This window comes from Cavia porcellus, unplaced genomic scaffold, assembly GCF_034190915.1.
Source record: "Cavia porcellus strain 051 isolate PalLab524CR breed Dunkin Hartley unplaced genomic scaffold, mCavPor4.1 scaffold_2, whole genome shotgun sequence".
Lineage (NCBI taxonomy): Eukaryota > Metazoa > Chordata > Mammalia > Rodentia > Caviidae > Cavia > Cavia porcellus.
The window spans coordinates 29,528,653-29,546,268 of NW_026947485.1; the positions used below are offsets into that span (position 1 = coordinate 29,528,653).

Below are 17,616 nucleotides of genomic sequence, written 5' to 3' on the forward strand. Positions count from 1 at the left end.
CCCCGCCCCGCCCCCGGCGTATGCAAAGCGGGCGGCTCCGGCCCCAGCTCCGCGCGGGGCACCCGCGGTCCCGGCCGCCGCGCGCGCTGGGTCCCCAGCGCCAGGGCTCGCTGCTCGGCCGTGCACCCTTCACCCCCGGAGAGGCGGGGGGTCGCGGACTGGCGAGGAGGAGAGGGAAGCCCCGTTTCGCTCCCCTTTCTTTCCTGTCTCCCTCGGCAGGGAGGGGACGTGGGCGCACCGCTTGGGTTGCGACCTGAGGCCGTGGGGACAGGTCAGGTAAAATCCTCCTGTGCCCACGGAAGAGAGACTGGTGAAGAAGGCACTAACTAAATCAGGCTGGGTGTGGGGCCCTGGGGGCTGTTTTCTTTCCAGGTATCCTAGCGTCTTTCTGCGGGGAGACCATAAGATGGATATCGGATATTGTAGCTTTCCGCGTGGACAACACCTCAACCTGGCTCTCCTTGCAGGGGAACAGAGGCGGGGTGTTTGCTGCTTGTGGATTCTCGCGGTTGTGCCTGGCTCTGCGCTCCTGGGACATCCCACTGAGACGCTTGGACTGCGTTTAGGAGCTTTCTTCCCTTCCCTCTCCACAACGTTAGTGGACAGTTTTCATATGCTTGCATTTAGGCCCATAAACTCAGGCAGAACTCATCTCACCCGCAATGACATAGGGGTACACACAGTTGAGGGTACACTGATGCACTAAGTCACAGTCATACAGTTTTATACACAGCCTGTTTTTCCAATCTGACCCAGTAACAATTCTTCCTCCTCCTCCAGAGTCTTTGAGATGGAGAGAACACCATTTACCCATGCTCCTGTCTCTCCAGTCGGCCGGCTTCTCATGGAAGGGGCTTAAAGAGGAACAGGCCACAGCTGGGCTGCTGGCCGGGACTCCAGAGGCCTCACGCAAGCTGCTCCATAGAGCCTGGGCTGAACTTGACTCTCCAGACATCTGGGAACCCACTACTGGATTGCATTTTGGGAAAAGAGGAAAGGGCTCTTTGGGGGTCACTTCACGTCTTCCCTTCAGATAGGAGCCCCAGCCTGCAGAGGGTCCCAGTGCCCAAGAGTCAGCCAAGAAGCCTTTCCTGTGTGCCTGGGAAATGTGACCCTTTTCTGGTAGCACAGAGGGTGCTGGTACTGGAAGAGCCAGACAGCAGCCCTCCTGGCAGCTGCCATGATTTGATGAGGGATTCTGGGGGTCCCGCTGCTTTGAGAGCAGGTATTTCCATCTCTGTGTGACTGTTAGCATGGGAAGAAGCATTCAAAGTGAAAGTGGGCACCTTCACCTTCAGGAACGTTTGGAGCCGGGAACACACTGGACGCCCTTCCATCCGGGCTAACTGATGAGCAGCCAGACTTGAACCTGCCCTCCGTCCCAGCTTGCAGCCTCAGCCCTAAACTCATACGCTGCACATATCACCCCACTGTTCTGCTCTCTAAGCCCCTTGGGCTTCCTGCAAGGTACAGACCAATGAACTGTGCTCAGGCTTTTATCTCCCCAGATTCCAGGCTTTTCCCTGACCAATGTAAGTGTTACCCAGTAAAACCTTCTCTGCCCCCACCCAGTACCTCCTCCACACAGGGGAGTGTACCCTTTCCCTCTTGACTTTTTAGTGGTTCTGGGTAAATATTGATTTGCCCCCAGTTTACCTTCTCTCCACTAGCCATTTGCAGACTAAGGAACTGGTCTCTGTAAAGACTTGATTTTTGCGTTACTTTCCGGCCATTCATCCCCCACCCTCTCCCTTCCTCCAAGTGGCATTGTAAAACTCACAGTGACAAAGAGACGGGGTAGGGTTCGAGGCCTCAGTTCCTGGGGACTTGAGGGCGGTTTTACATACGGGTCAGGCACGGCTGGAGGCCAAGGTCAAGTTGAAAGTTGCAGTCTAGTCAGCGTGAGAGAGCTGCCATGCAAGCCTGGAGACCACCGCAGCTGTACTGTGGCTGCTAAACGCCCACCACCCATCTCCCCTCGCCCTTAATTCCCTTTTCGTTTAGAATTCTAGTTGCTGGCTGTTTGTCTAGCCAGGTTTTTCTCCCTCTGCCTTTGTAGAGTTTTTGGGGCAGTGTTTACGGACTCTTCTTCTCTGCCTCCACCCAGCTCTTGGCAGGGGCTTTGAGCCTCTTCTGTTTCTCAGCCAGACCCGGAAAAACGAAAACACGGCTTGGGAAGCCCCCAGCAACCGGCGCCTGTGCCAGCTCACCTCTGGCTGTGGCGAGGCTGCCTGTGCGCACTGCCGCCAAGGCCAGCTCACGTTCTTTCTCCCCCTCCCACTTCACTGGAGCCGGGAGCCTTGCAAGCAGAGACTGCCAAAGTCGACTGGTCCTTCCTCACCAAAAATGGTGAGACAAGATTTCGCCTTGTCCGCTGAGGAGCCACAAGCAGGTTTGTCTGGGAGGGACGGCGCCGGGAAGGGAGGGGAAGAAGGCTCTTTGGGTCGCATCTCAGATTCTTTTGGCTTTGCGTCTCACACGTGGTGCCCCCACCAAGGAAAGGCTTGGGGCCCACATTATTGAGATTTATGTCTCCCTATCATTTAAAAAAACTCTAAAGACATGATTACTTAGAGGGAGGCAGCCTGGTTGTCCCCGTCTTAGATCATAATACGTATGATGTGATTTTTCGGTCAGGTATGTCAATGGAGTCTTGGCATGCTTTCACTATTTTTAAGTGCCTGCGTGTCCTGCTAAATATTGTGTTGCAGCCATCAATCAGTGGGAATAGTTTATATAATTAGAATGAATTCTGTGAGTAATCATAGGTCTGAATTTCTAGTTTCTTTTACTCACTATGAAGCAAGAATAATTCCGCTTCTCAACATTTCACTGAGGAAGATAAAGAGTTCATTAATGTTTCCCAGTATGGATTCTTATTCCACTAGGCAATTACCAAACTGGCTTGCTATAGAAAAAGAAAGGTCTGGAGAGCAATAAAGACAGGACTGTGTTCTGAGAAACAAGCATAGATCCTCCCAGCATTCTGCCTCTTTCCTCAAAGGCAAGGTCAAGACTGGCTTGCCTGCCCAACTATGGGTGCCTGCTCTCTTTAGCCGCCCCTGCTTTTTTGTTCTTCAGGCTCAGGAATTTCTATAGGATTACAAAGAAGCACTATCAATTTAACAATTTTATCCTCAGACTTTCCATGTGTGAGGCCAAGCAAGCCCAGGAACACACTTGGATCCTCGGCAGGCAGCGGGGGCCACTTAAGCAATAGAGCCAAGAGAAGGCCAAGTGGGTGGAGGTGGAAGAGGCTGTGCTAATGCTCAGGATCTGCCTGGGGCCCCTAGGTTTTTCTGGAACCTGCTGAGAGGGCAGTGAAGGGGCAGAACTGAGAGGGCTGACTGCAGCTTGGCCTTTTGTTCAGGTGGTTATAGAGCCTTTCTCATGCTCCAAGACACCTTGGCTTCATACCTCCTGGGATGGACCAGGGCCCCCTGTAGGGCGTTGGCTGCCCTGGAGCCTCCCACTGAAGGAAGAGACTGGGCTAAGGTTTCCTGGGTGGGGGACTTGATGATGCCAGCCTGGGCCACGGGACCCTGAGCCTCCGGGGTTGAAAGAGGAAAAGACAAAGGGAAATTAGGTTTTACTGAGTTTGATTTTCATTTGCAAATGAAATTTACCTGCTATCACTTTAACTCAGAAGAGGCTGTCAGCACTGCTCCCTGGCATTACTTCTTTGCATCTATCCCACATTAGGATAAATATTCCTTGGTTGGTTTTAAAGACACTTTGTATTTCAGGATATTCATGTGTTTCTAATGTATCCAAGCAGTTTTACGAGCCACATTTGCAGAACATCTTAACCCTCTCTCTTCCACCTCCGGCGGACTGGGGATGCGGAGATAATGGCAAAACAAGAAAGATCCAGAAAAAAGGGGTGGGGGTCCTGAGGGGCTGAAGCCAGCTAGGAAAGAGGGAGAGAACATTCTCAAGCAGGGTGCTACCTCAGAATTTTCACTGGGGCAGACCATTTGGAAAAGGGGCAAACATGGGACTGCTGTGTTTATGGTGTGCTTTTTGAGGGTCCACACCATACACCTCTCAGGGTAGAACCTGAACGCTCTTTGCTTAAAGGGAAACGGTTGGTCTTGAAACCTGTGCAAAGCTAGCCTTGAGCAGTGGAATGGTGCACTCTGTCATTCCCTCAAGCTTTTGTTTAGATGTTTGCACATTTAAAGAGATGATGAGGCACTGAAGCTCAAGGCTGTGGGGATAGCTTTGGGCCATGGAGAGGCACTGCACTGTGGCCACCGCGCGCTAACTCTTGAAACTAAAATTATAAGGTCTGGAAGGACCTACACAGAGCCCCTGTGACCTTCAGGCTCTCCCCATTGCCCTCAGGGTGGATTTTGCAGGCGACAAGTTTCCGCCTGCCAGGTTCCATCCTCACCACAAAGCCACTAGAGCAGAGGGCCTAATAAGGTACCACCATTTTTAGGGACACCCTATTCTGTTTCCTCCAGAAAGCTTTTGAGGAGGATAGACAAGACTCCCCAACTTTCAGAACAACCAGTCTCAGGCCATGAAGAGCACCCTGCACAGTGGCTTCACTGTGGCACCCGACCGCCTCAGAGTTGGTGCAAACTTGGAGTTGGGGATGGCGGGCCTTTGACACTTGGCTCTGGGAGGCTCCAGTGATCCTGAAGCCCATTTAGGGGTTGATAGGAGCGCCTCTTGCGCGGGCAGTGTCCCTGTTTGGCTCTTCACTGGATTCGGAACCGCGCAGTCTTGCCTGCAGTGCGGGTTGCGGGTCAGGAGGGGAAACAGGCTTCTGGGAGCCGAAGCGCCAACGGCGGAGGAACCTCGCCTTGCGGTGCGTGACCGGTGGCGGTGGCGGTGGCGGTGGCGGTGGCGGTGGCGGTGGCGGTGGCGAGGACTCCCGCCTGCTGGATCGGAGAGCCCCGGCCCGTGGGGAACGAGCTCGCCGCCTTCGGCCAGGGCCAGGGCGTTGGAAGAGCTGCGGCTGCCCGCAAGCCCGCGCGACGACGTGCAAAGGAAAAGGACGAGGTGCCTTTCTACCCGACGCTGTCTGTGCTTTCACTGCCCCAAGAGAACAGAAACCTCCTGCCGTCCCCCAGCGCAGCTCCGGGCTGCAGCCCGCAACAAAACAGGAAGCCGGCGCTGGACTGCGGATTCTTTATGTCAACAAATACACTGAAGACCTTGGAACACTTGAAGGAAGTAGGGGGTTTGCAGGCAAACTGGCCCCGTCGGGCAGCGGCTTTCTGGCCCGCCCCGGGAAGCCACCGGTGCAGGCCTGGGCCCGGGAGCCCCTCTCCCCGCAGAACCCTTCAGGCCTCCCCGCCCGCCCGGAGCAGGCTGCGAATTCTTAACCACAAAGCAACCGAAGGAAGGGACAGCCAGCCAGCCAGCCAGCGCAGCCACGAGGAAGGGGGACTCGGGACTCCTCCAAGTACACACCGAGGTGTAATCAGACTTTTACGGGCACTTTATGTATTGCAATCCTAACGATGTGTGCGCTTTGATATCCCCGTACAGATTCACACATCAGGCCTCTGCACACGCGTGCAGTGAATGTCATGTCCAGTGTCAGCTGGGTGAAATGTAGACATCAAACCGAGCTCGGAGGGAAAAAAATCTTCCCCTTGTCAGGCTGACCTGGTGACATTATTCTGGGTAGCTGGTCCATCTCTCTGCCCATTCCTATTTTTCTGGCCACCGGTCACTCCCTTTTCCAGGGCTTCGTACCTATGTACACCTGTCCTTAGCTGGTTTGCTTGTCATGGCCAGATCCTCTGGCCGGCTCTGGGGGCCCTCACTGAAGCGGTCTGGAGCCACCATCCCTTTGTCCCTGGGCTGGAATTCCACTTGGCCCAATGCTCAGGAAAACGAAGCAGCTCAATAAAAAACGTTTGATATTAGTTTTTACAGACATTTACATTCTGATGTGGGGGGCTGAGTACGGAAGCCTGCTAATCAGCCCCCAGCCTTGGGTTTGGATACTTGGTTTATGGATTGGGAAAGGGAATTTGCCAGAGAGAAAGCATCGGGAATGGCAGGCTGATTTGGGAGAAATGAAAAAACAAAAAACAAAGCAAAACAAGATGTTTTCTGTTCCTGGAAACTGAAGATTAAGTGAGTAACTCCAGATGCTACCCAGCAGATCACCTTCCTTCTTTTTTTTAAAGCCCCATTTGCACAGCACAATTTTGTAAAAAAAAATTATGAAAATTCCCGAATACATCAAAAAGTACAATAAACCCCTATACAGCCAACTTTTATCGTTTTGCCTGGTAGCTCTCATCATCCACTTCCATTCTTTATCTAACATTTAAAATTGAATCCCAGACATCAAATCATTCTACTCTTAACAAGGATATATTATTTCAAAATTGAAAATGAAAGACTCGAATTTGAATAGTTCCAGTTACATTCTAGAAACAACTTAGATTCCAGCCAAGAGAAGTCAAACCAAAAAGGTGTGGGGAGTGTGGTTCCACTTTGCCTGAAATTTTACATGGTTCTTCTTTATATATGAAAAATTATGTATATTAGAGATTTATATTACTCTTTGCTCTGAACAAATCATTCTTTTATTAAAGTTTTCACTGGCTGCATCAGGATTCATGGGGGAGAAGAAAACCATACCCCATCTTCTTTTGTGTCCTGAATTGACATGTAGTCACTTATGAATGTGCAAATCACTATTTTACCATCTCAACACATCTCCTTCCCTGGTGGAAATTCTGAAGAGATTTCTAATAACTAGTGTAGGAGGAAGAAGTTTATATTTGATATCTTGTCAGGGTGGCCACAGTTTTCAAGAAAAAAATGCAATTCTGTTTATTTTTAAAATATCTTTTTCACAATAAGATTCTTTAACAAAGAATAAAGATATCATGATTTTCTTGTTTGAATTCAATGATCTGACAAAGTCATGATCTTCCTTGGTGAACTCGATGGTGATTTAACTAAAGCTTTGGAAAGAAACTAAAAAGGCAAAACTAAAAAATGAAACAAAACAAACAAACCATTAAAATTTGACAAATCCTCTAGCAGCCTAACTGGTGAGTTCTAACCCCAATCTTCTTTTCCATGGCACAGTGTTAGATTGATAATATTTGGGATAATTTTACAGCAACCATATATAACTGCTCACAGCATTAAAAATGTGCAGTTGGCTAAATTCATAAAGGGTATGTAAATTAAACAGAAGACATCTATATGCATATATTTTATATTAACCTCCAACAGTGCCATCTGTATGGGGCAAAAGCCTCTGAAATGTCTCCCATGCATCCCAGATTGTAATCTGTGTGGCACTAACAAGATCGAAGACCCTTACCAGGCCCTTGGGCACCAGCGGTTGGGGGATGGGTGTCCCAGCTCTCCGGATGCAAGGTTGGAGTTTGTATGGGGTGAAGGCTTGGGTCAGGGTCAGGGTCAGGGTGGAAACTATAGAAGTAAGAATATTCAGAGGAAGAGAGAGAAGGGAAAAGAGACACTATCAGCAAGCTGAGAGACAAAGAGGAAGAGAGAAAAGGGAAAGAAAAGAGAAACAAAGAAACTAGAGCTCCTAACCAAAAAAAAAAAAATTAACCATGGCAGCCCAAGAAAAGCCTGTGTTTTTAGAGCTCTGTAGAAACCCATCTCTGGCCAATCCTCCTCTCTGCTGAAGCCTGATCCCCCCCCCCCCCCCCCCGTGAGTTGCAGTTGAGGCTGAAAGCCTTCCTGTGATTTCTGTAACCACACAAAAATAATCTGGACTTGGGGAACCTGATTAGGGCCCAGGTTAAATGTTAGATTGAACTTCTGTCTGGTCACAGCGCCGGCCTGTGTATCCTGGCTGGTATTGGCTTTGGAGGGAGGCACAGGTCGGGAGCTGAGTTGGGGACGACTCCTCTAGCCTGCTAGCAATTATGTGCTCTCAGCCACTTTTAAGAAGGCCATATTTCTTTACATTTTTAGGATCTAATGTGAGGTTATGTCGGGTCATGGAACCCTTGGCTGGTGCAAAGTAATTTGATGTCACTGAGAGCAAGCAGACTCATTTGTCACCCTGAGGAATAGAAGTCCTGAAGCTTATGTTGAGAGCAGGAGAGAGTGGAGTTGGCAGGAGTGGGGGTGGAGCTGTGGGATCCAGCTAGGAATGGGGTTTGGGCCTAGCCAGGTGGGCTGGAAGGGGGGTTTCCAGGTCTTGTGTTGGACTGGGAGGGATTAGGGAGCAACTCTGTCCCTTATACGCACACCAGCCCATCTGAGCTCAGCATCTTGGATCCTAGGTTCATTTGTAATCCAAGTCTCAGGTTTTCCTTCCCTGAAGTTGAATCTGGTTAGTCCAGCTGCAGTCCTTCCCCACCCTCTACCCACACACTCCTGCTTCAACAGTTTGGAGCTGATTCAATAAAACTTAAGGGAGTTTCCGTACCTGCACTTGAGGGGATAAATTGCATCCTGCCATTAAATGATGAGGATAGAGTGAGGAGAGCAGAAGCCATCGATCTAACGCCCGTTGGGGGATGCACTTCTGAGTGTGAGGAGAGCCGGCTGATATCTCTGAAGAACTTCAGGGCATTTTGCCTAGAATGGTCTCATCCACAATTTCTTCACACTTGGGGTGGGTGGGGTGGAGGGAAGAGTAGGGATGAAGGTAATGTAGAGCAGGTTTTCCCTAGCCTTCCTTCAAGCCCTGTGAAGGAGTACAGGTAGATGTAGAAGAGGGACCTGAATGGGCAAAATGAGGAGAGAAGGAGCCACTTTCTACAGCCTTAGGCAGCTGGGATCTGTGCACAACATGGGGAGAGGGTGTGGCTCCTCCAAAGGGTGATTCTTTGTAGCCACCTGCTGTCCCTAGCAGCCAGAGGGCCTGATAATTCTGAGAGGAGAAGCAGTTCTCCTGCTCTAGGACCTTTTGTGGCTCCATGATGCCCTGAAATTCATATATTGAAATATGGAGCAGTGTCCCTTGGCCTGTGTTATCCAGAAAAGGGGCACCCTGACACTATTCTCCCTGACAAGTCTGGAATAATATGATGCTAACAAGGAGTGAGAGAAGGGAGAAGACCTGAAGCCTGCTCAGGAGGAGGATCCTCCCCAACACTTGAAGCAGGAGACACAAGACAATACAAAGATGCAGTAGTTACCTTTGAGGCACACGGGGAGGCCCATAAGGAGAGTTATTTCAGCCTTAAGATTAGGAAAGGCTAAGGCAAGCATAGTAATGATCGGACACAGTGTTCCCAATGGGGGCCTTATTTCTGCAGGGTCATTACAGATGGGCAGGGAGAGGCACCTGGCACAAGGGCTGGCCCAAGGGCTCCATGACAGAGATAGGGGCGAAAATGGTGTGTATAAGTGCCTGCCTGGCAATTGTGAGCTTGGCCTGACCCCGCAAAAAAGAAAATGCTGGTTGTGTGTCCTGGGAGACTGCAGCTGGAGAAACATCCTGGCCCTTGGCCTCATCTGGCTTCTGCTACAACCTGTTAGTTGCCTAAAATGGTCTCATCCACCATTCCCAGAGCCACTCAGAACACTCCACAAGAACCCATATGTGGGCTGCTCCAACAAGGAGGATTGGATTAGAATTTAGGGATCCTTGGCTCACGTGGATGGCAGCTAACCTAGAAATAGGAAAGCCAAAGATAGCCAGACAGGTCCACCTAAGGCGGAAATGATGCCTTGGTACAGAATGGGAGTACAGCCCCAGGCCTGGGGTCTTTACGGTAGCAGAGAACCTACTTGATTGCTGAAATGGTCACAGGGAGAAAAGGGCTTCTCTTCGTGCCCCGCCCCCCACCCCAGTGCCGCGTCGGTGGGCTGAGGACGCTCGCGGGAAGCCGTTGCAGTTGCGATCTCTTCCCACTAGGTGTCTTCCCAGTTAATTGGAATTGCGGGGCGCTGTCTCTGTCCCGTTGTTCTCAGAGACTCGGTTTCCCTTGCTGCTTTTTGAAGTCTGGCGTTTCCTTACGAAAGCAAACCTTTCCCTTTGTTTCTTATGCCCCAGTCCTTGCCCCACGCTCCACATCCTGGCTCTGGAAATCAACCAGAATCAAATGCTGACTCCCTGCGGGCCCGCGTGGAACCGGCTCACGCCATTGGAATCTTTTTATGACCTTTGATGTGTTTAAATAACATGGCAAGGCTGAGCACACACCTCGGATTAAACTTTAATCGGCTGCAGTCAAGGTCGCCCAGGTGGTAAACGCGTTTCCTCCGACTTCTCCTGGAGAGCACTGTGGGGTCCAAGGTCTGGGGGCACAGCCCTAAGCCCCTACTATGCCCTCCTGCCTCTGCACTGGTGCGAGGGGGTGGGGCGCAAAACCGGGGCCTCCCCATTGAGCTCCAAAGAGGACTGAGGAAATAGGATTGGAGTTGGACACCCAGAGTGGGCTAATGACCAGAGTAAGGTTTTTATAGCAGCCAAGACAGAATAGTTAAAAATTCCAAGAGGCACTTCCAATTTCCCCTGACTCCGGAGAGTGGTGGAAGCCCCAAAGCCACGATCAGCCCCTTATTCCCCCCTCCCCCCCAGTGCTTTGCTAGTCCAGGGAGGAAAGGAGTTTCTGGTAATGGTGGCAAAGGCAACTAGCTGATTGTAATGAGGGCTGCCAAGCTTATTAGCATTAAGTTAGGATCTAGAAGCCAGGCTACAGTGGCCCTTCTGTGTGCCCAGCTGCTCAAGGTTAGCTTTAATTTCATCTGGCTGAGTCATTGGGTCAAAACATAACTTTCTGAGCTAATACACCTGTCATGGAGGCTTGTCTTGGGCAATGTTTAAGAAAACACCCAAGGTAAGTGCCACATGTATAGTAAAGGTTTCCACTGGGCTATTTATTTATTTATTTTTGGAAGTGGAATTGAACTCAAGACCTTGAGCTTGCCAGGCAGGTGCCCGTGCCACTGAGCTATACCCCCAGCACCTTTTTAAAAGACTTGTCTGGAATGACAGAAAAGTCAGAAGTAACAGTGACTTCTTCTGGAAGAATTGAGGGTCAGAGTGTTGTAGTGAAGCATTCAACTTTTTTCCCTATAAATTCTTTTATATTGTGAAGTGCACTAATTGTAGGTGCTAGCTATTGGGGTTGCATTCTTCAAACAGTGGAGCGCCCATGTATTTCACAGCCAAGCATCCTTCTGGGGGATTTTCTGTAGCATCAAACAGATTTAGATTCAAGGCAGAACACCTAAATGAGGTGCCCAGGGTCTTGGGTGTCAGCTTTACAGGTGTCATCTCACACTTTTACCCACTGTCTCGGAATGAGTGAAACCTGATTTTTAATTTTCTCCCAAGACTGAGTGCCTGAGGCTTTGTAGGCAAGGTCCTCACAATGATCCACCAATTGTAAATAACCCTTGTCTATATATTTAGTTTATCAAAACCTTTTTCTTGGTGTTGCTGTGGAAGGAGCTCAGGTCCTCTCATGTTAGGCCAAGAGCTGTGCCTCTGAGGTACATTCTCAGCCCACGTTTTATCATTTCTTGTCCTCAAGTGTCCGGAAGCTTCACACACTACTCCTGGGAGCTGACCTCTTGAGTTAGAGAACATTATCACTAAGTAAAATTTAAAACTGCTCCGTGGAAGTCTTCTGGGAGTCCATAATATTGCATATCTTGATCTTCGTAGTAGTCCCACAAGTGTACACATATATAAAAATCAGTGAGCTGGGTGCTTAAGATTTGTATACTTGCCTCTATGTAAGTTATATGGCAATAAAAAAAATCTTTTTAAAAAGTGCTTTCCCATAACGATCTGTGAAGTAGGTCCCGAGGTTGTTATAATCATCTCCATTTCACAGACCAGGCAACTGCGACTCTAGGGAAGCTAGAGTCCCAGGCCTCTCGGATGAGAATACCCGAGCCTCCTCCTCCCACTCGTAGCCTGCACTTTCTTCCGCAGCAGCTTTCTCAGAGGGCAGGAGCCTTTCCCTCCAGAGCTGCATTTCCGTTTCCAAGGGTGCTTGCGAGGCAGGAGCAGGACAATCTACTTCTTCAAATTCTTTGGTCTTCAGACTAGCTGCGGAGAGGGTGGAGAGGGCTTGATGCGCAGACTGAGGCCTAAACCACCCGCCTTGTGCGCCCCTCGTGCGGCCCGCAGTGCTGGAACACATTTTCCTCGGCGTGTTCCACTAGTCCGCATCCCCACCGCCTCGATCCATCCAGGCCAGGGAGACTCCCGGGGCGCCGCGGCCGCAGCTCCCTCTCGCCAGGCTGAGCCTCGCTCCCCTACCCCGCTGCGCTGCCCGGTCGCAAAAGCACCCGCGAGGTGGGGTGGAAGTGTCCTGAAATAATGGTGGCTGCAGTTAGATGGCTGAAGACATAGAAAGCGGTTGTTATTTATTCCAGGCACAGTCGCAAAAGACTTCCAAAAATATCGAGCCGAGATATTTTATTGTCCAGCCTGTCTGCAGCCTGTAATTATGCGTTCAAGATGTTTAATGTGCGCAAATGCATTAGCCGCTTTCGCTGGTGAAAACCCGGCCGGGGGCGGGGGAGAGGCAAGTCTGGAGATAATTATGTCGTACAGTCGCAAACATTATTCTGCTCTTACTGTAAAGGGCCCCGGCCACCTTTATGAGAAGCCAGGAAAACGCTGAGAAGGAGTCGCAACGTTTACAGAAGGGAGACTGGATTTTTTTTCTTTCGCTCTCCCGGATTGTTCGAAGTGTTGGACGGGTGGCTTCTTTGGCAGGTTCGGGGTGCGCCAGCGGCTGCAGGGCAGCGGCTCGGGGGAGCGGGCTGTGCGCGCTGGGGGCGCTGGGGGCGCTGGGACCCTCGCCCGGCGCACGGGGTCGCACTGTTGCGTCCCTCCAGCACCCTCCCGAGGCCGCCCTCCTGGGGCCCCAGGCCGGACGCCCAGGCTGCTCTCCATAGCAATGTGACCGCTGGCCGAGGCCTTGGGGCCGCGAGCGGTTCTCGGATTCAACGGCCAAACCCTGTTGGGCTGCGGAACCGGGTCAGCTCTAGCAAGACTGACCCAAGATGAACTTGCTATTTTGGGTCCCCAGTGTTGCAAGGCCAGAGCAGCTGGGATGGGGGACCCCGCCTCTACCCCAGGGGCAGCACGTCCATCTGTGCCCTGGGCAAGTCCGCCTTCCGGGAGGGACAGGACTGGGGCCAGGAACCTTGTAAGGTCTTTGCTGGCGACTTCCCCCCACCTACGACACTCATCTGGGGCCCCGCGTGAGGACCGCGGTACCGTCCTAGAACGAGAGTGTTCAGCTCAAGGATCGCAGGCTGCGGCGGCGGCCAGGTCACCAAGTGGCAAAGGTGTGTGGGTTTGCAAGTCTTCAGTAGAACCCCACCCCCCGGCCACAAATTTCCTTTTAGGCTCGGGTTTTTTTGGACAAAGACAAGGCCACAAAGTCCTGCAAGGGCAGCGCTCAGCCCCAGCGTCAGGACCGGGCACAAATCTCGAGCTCTGCCCTTGGTAGGCGGGTGGTGGCCCAGGGTGCTCACCCTAAAGGCTTTTTTGCCTGAAGCAGGCAGTCACTGGGTGGGCAGCTCCCCTTAACGCAACCTTCCCCCAAACCGCTGCTACTGGCCCATGTCCTGTCTCCTTAGAAAAAGACAAGATTTGGAAACTTGTTTAGGCAACTGTTTTAAAACAAAAACAAAAACAAAACAAAAACATTGGCCGCTCTTTGCATGGGAATCTAAGAAAATCTATGTAAGATCCAGGGTGCATTTTTTGAGGCCTGGCGGCACTGATAGCCCCAGAATCTGGAGAAGGATCTGGGAGGATAGTGAAATCCTAGACAGGGAAATGCTCACACGGAGAACAACAACAAAACCTAGCAGACTTGTTCTTACTCCAAATACATCCTGCAAAGAGAATCCCTTTGGGTTACAGTTACTGGGGCTTGGAGTCTGGCGTCCTTAAATCCGTTAATGGTGGAGGAGATCCTAAGATGAACGGTATGCTGCCAGTCTCTCTTGAGAAGCAGGCTGTCACTACAAATTGAGAGAGCTAGTTGGGGACCTGGGTTACTGCCTTTCCAAAGTAAACCTTATGCTTTGAATGACTGTATAATAGTTTCCCAGGATCCCCCAAACCTCGAGGCTGGAATTAGTTGGGCTGGAGCGAAACACTTGGGAACAGATTAAAAGTTTCAGACACTTTCCCTTTGCGCCTCTCCACCCGTGTTTCCCATCATATGCCTATGATCCTCTACCTAAGAGAGGCAGACCTGCAGGTGCATTTGGCTTTGCTCCTAGGCCCAACCTGGGAGCAAAGCCATTGATGGTCCATCTTTCAGAGACTCCAAGGATGTCTAGATCCTAAAGCCTGAAACACTTGAACTGTGTTCCCACAAGCCTGTGGCCTGACGAGCCCCAAATATGCCATCTTCTACCTAGAGATTCTTCATTGTATAAAAGGCTAAGCAGAATTTCCTAAGTGGAGAGGAATATACAGGGAAAAAAGCCATTGTGTCTAAAGGTTTCTGGCTCAATTCAAAACTAGCACTCAAGAGAGGAGGGTGTCACATGTCCTATTATTACTATCTTGAATGTAATTCTCTGTCCCCCCAAGCATGTAGCTCATGGGTTTCTAAATGCCCTAACAGCAACCCAATATTTGATCCCATAAGTGAATGTGATCAGAGCCTTCCTTATTCTCCTCTGGTTCTGTTCTCCAGCCCTGAGAGCCCAGGGATATAAACAAAAGGCTGGGGAGACCCTCTTGCTGCTGGAAATGACTCTGCCTGGGATCCAGAGTCCAGAAATGGTGAGTGATTTTTCTGCAAAGGCTTCTTGGGGCCTGGAGCTGGGGAAAGGCTGTGCCGGGTTGGCAGGGAAGTAAGGGGGCCTCCCTTGCAGCTGCATCTAACCAGGAAAAGAGTTTTGAAGGACTCTAGGAAAATGTGTGAACAGGGTCACCTGGAAGACCAGCCTAGAGCTCTCAGTTTCCTAGACTCCCCCAGAGGAGGGATTTTCTGGTTGGGAGTGCTTATTGCCAATTCCAGGTTCCAGATTTGGTTTTCCTTCCCAGGAAAATTGGAGCCTTGTTTTAAATCTTTTCCTCGAAGCCTTCTGCTCATTCTTTGGCTTTCTGGTTTCTATTAGCCAGGGACTTCATGTAAGATAATCTGGGTTTCTCTCTCTGACCTCTGAAACATGTAATTTGGGGGAGATACTGTATTTAAAACGCCAGTCCCAGTAATGAGCCCAGCTTAGCAGTGTGAGCGCCTGCCCTCCCCTTAATGAACAGAGCTGTTGAGAAATAATTTCACTTTGATCTAGTTTGTGACCTGAGTTTTTGGCTTAAAGAAGACTGGGCAGCTAATTGGATTCTTCAGTTGCCTTTAATCTCTACCTCAACACTTGGAACCTGACCAAGCTGAATTAAAACAAGTCTGATAAACAAGATGTAGCTGGCTCCTAGGTTAACAGCAACAAGAAAAGCCACCCCCTCCATCAGCAGCACTGTGGGGTTTAATGATCACAGTGTGGTTGGCACCTCACAAAAACCGTGAGGCTGTAGGCCCCCAGAACCTGCAGCACGGAAGTCTTCAGAATCCTTCCCCCTCCTCCGCAACACCCTGGATGTGGCTTAATTAGAAAGGAAAGGAGGGGTAGAGGGAGATGGAGAAGAAAAACTTACAGTTGGTGGAAGAGGCAGGGTTGGGGGTTCATCTCAAGGGGAGGCAGGACGGCCAGAAGACTTTGTCCCTGGGAGAGGAAGCAAGCCAGGCCAGGTCTTTGAGGGCTGGACAGTAAAGATTACAATTTGTATTTCCAACTGTGCTCCAAGAGTGAGGGTGTGCAGGGGGGAAATAGGATATGAGGGGCAGGGTTATACAGCCGGAGGGCTGGGAGTCATGGGTTTTATTTAATCTTTTCGGAGGCCAGGGTTTTGTGTGGAGGCAAAGCAACAAGAAAAAGGGGTCTGCTGGCACCTGTGAAAGGATTCTCTTGGGCTCCCCTCCTGAGGCTCCTGTCTGCCTTCTCCCTCCAGAGCTGGAGGAGTCCTGAGGGGCTACTTCTTTTAAAGTGTTGGGCTTTGCTCGAGGGCCAGAATTCCTCAACCTGGATACTATTGCTATTTTAGCCTGGATAATTTTTAGCTATGGAGGCTGTCCTGTGCATTGTAGGAAGTTTAGCAGCATCTTTAACCTCTAGGACCTACTCTAGTTGTGATAACCAAAAGTGTCTATGATATTGCCAAATATCAACTGGAGAGCAAAGTCACCTTTAGTTCAGAACTGCCAGGTTAGGGCTCGGTGAAGCTGGCATTTCTAGGGGAAAAATAGGGTAGCTGGACTGAAATCAACTTGGTAGGATTTCAGAGTTATAGGAGAGGGTGGGGTTACTTCCTTTTCTTCCTTGGGCCTCTGCAGCCTGATACATTTTGGATAGTTTCTCAAGGTTGCTCTGAACCTCTGTTAGGACACCTTCAGTAAGGCTTTGAAAAAGCATGCATTTTTCAGGGCATATGATCTAAACTTAGAACTAAGTGAATCATGTGTACGAGTGTGTGTGTGTGCATGCGTGTGCATGCGTGTGTGTGTGTGTGTGTGTGTGTGTGTGTGTGTGTGTGTTAAATACAGAGTGAGAAGGATTCAGGGTTCACCTTTCCTGCAATACTAAATGCAAGCAAGCTTCTTTCCTTGGCATGGCCTGAAGGTGGGACTAGGCCAGGCCGCTGGGCGACCTGTTCCAGTGAGTGAGGCTGTCCCTGGGCCGAGAGCCTATAGCCCGAGTCAGGATGGAGGCAGCCTCTAGGATGCGGTTAGCAGATTCCTATCCAGTAAGCACTTTATAACTCTGCACCTCTCTTCCCTCCAGCTCTGAGACCCAGCCAACTTGACTCTGAGCAGCCTCCTCTCACCTAGACTTTCTGAAATTCCTTAAGGTCTAGGAAAGAATGATCTTTACATAATTTATTGAACACTTGGCACTATTATTATGCTGATGGAAAATAATTTTGGAAATAAAAAAATTTACCGCAGCCCAGCCAGCTCAACCAGTCTTTCTTTCCCTCCTTTTCTCTCTCTCCCTCCCCTTTCTTTTTCTTTCTTTCTTTCTTTCTTTCTTTCCTTCCTTCCTTCTTTTTCTTTTTCTTTTTGTTTTTTTTTAGAGTTCCCCTTCTCAAGAGTGTCTGCATGCAACACAAATGAGGAACAGTAAAAGTTGAGAAAAATTGATTAATTCATAAGGACAGTTTTAATGTCAGTAATAACATCAATAATTAAAGGGTAAATTGTGTAATGTTCCTTGTTTCCTGTGGCACTAAGCATTGAACCCTGGGGCCTTCACCCTGAGTTATGTCCCTAGACTTTCTTTTGTTTTGAGATAAATGAGTTGCTAGTTTCCCAGGCTGGATTCTAACTCATGATTCTCGTATCTCAGGCTCCTAGAGCGCTGACATACAGGTATGTGCAAGTTGTGTGATGTTTATATGTATCTTTCACCTCTAGAAAGGGTGTAGTCCTTTAAGGCTAGTAGGGTACATTTGGGAGTCAGCCTCTGCAGGTATTAGCTTTGGGTAGTTGACGGAAATCACCCCCAGGTGATGGTGCTTAGAGAGTACTAATACTTGACAGATATTATATCCTTTAACCTATCTAACAACCAAGAACTGTTACAGCCACTTCCATATCACAGATAGGGAAAGAGAAGCCCACATAGGTTTCCTGACTTCCCCAAAGT

At 49.9% G+C, this 17,616-nt stretch overlaps 1 protein-coding gene across 5 annotated transcripts in view; it reads left to right on the plus strand.

The window, feature by feature from the left end:
• Positions 1-61: 61 nt before the first annotated feature.
• Positions 62-17,616, plus strand: part of Evx1 (even-skipped homeobox 1) — a 46,619-nt gene continuing 29,064 nt past the window's right edge. The window contains exons 1-4 of one of the 5 annotated variants that reach the window (XM_063239869.1): positions 62-594; positions 781-1,532; positions 2,060-2,392; positions 14,604-14,692. The gene's annotated coding sequence lies outside the window, so the exon portion shown is untranslated. Of the gene's footprint in view, positions 595-780; positions 2,393-4,469; positions 5,889-14,603; positions 14,693-17,616 lie in introns of those variants that run through there. The other 4 variants (XM_063239879.1, XM_063239866.1, XR_010044455.1 and 1 more) reach the window with 4 other exon arrangements.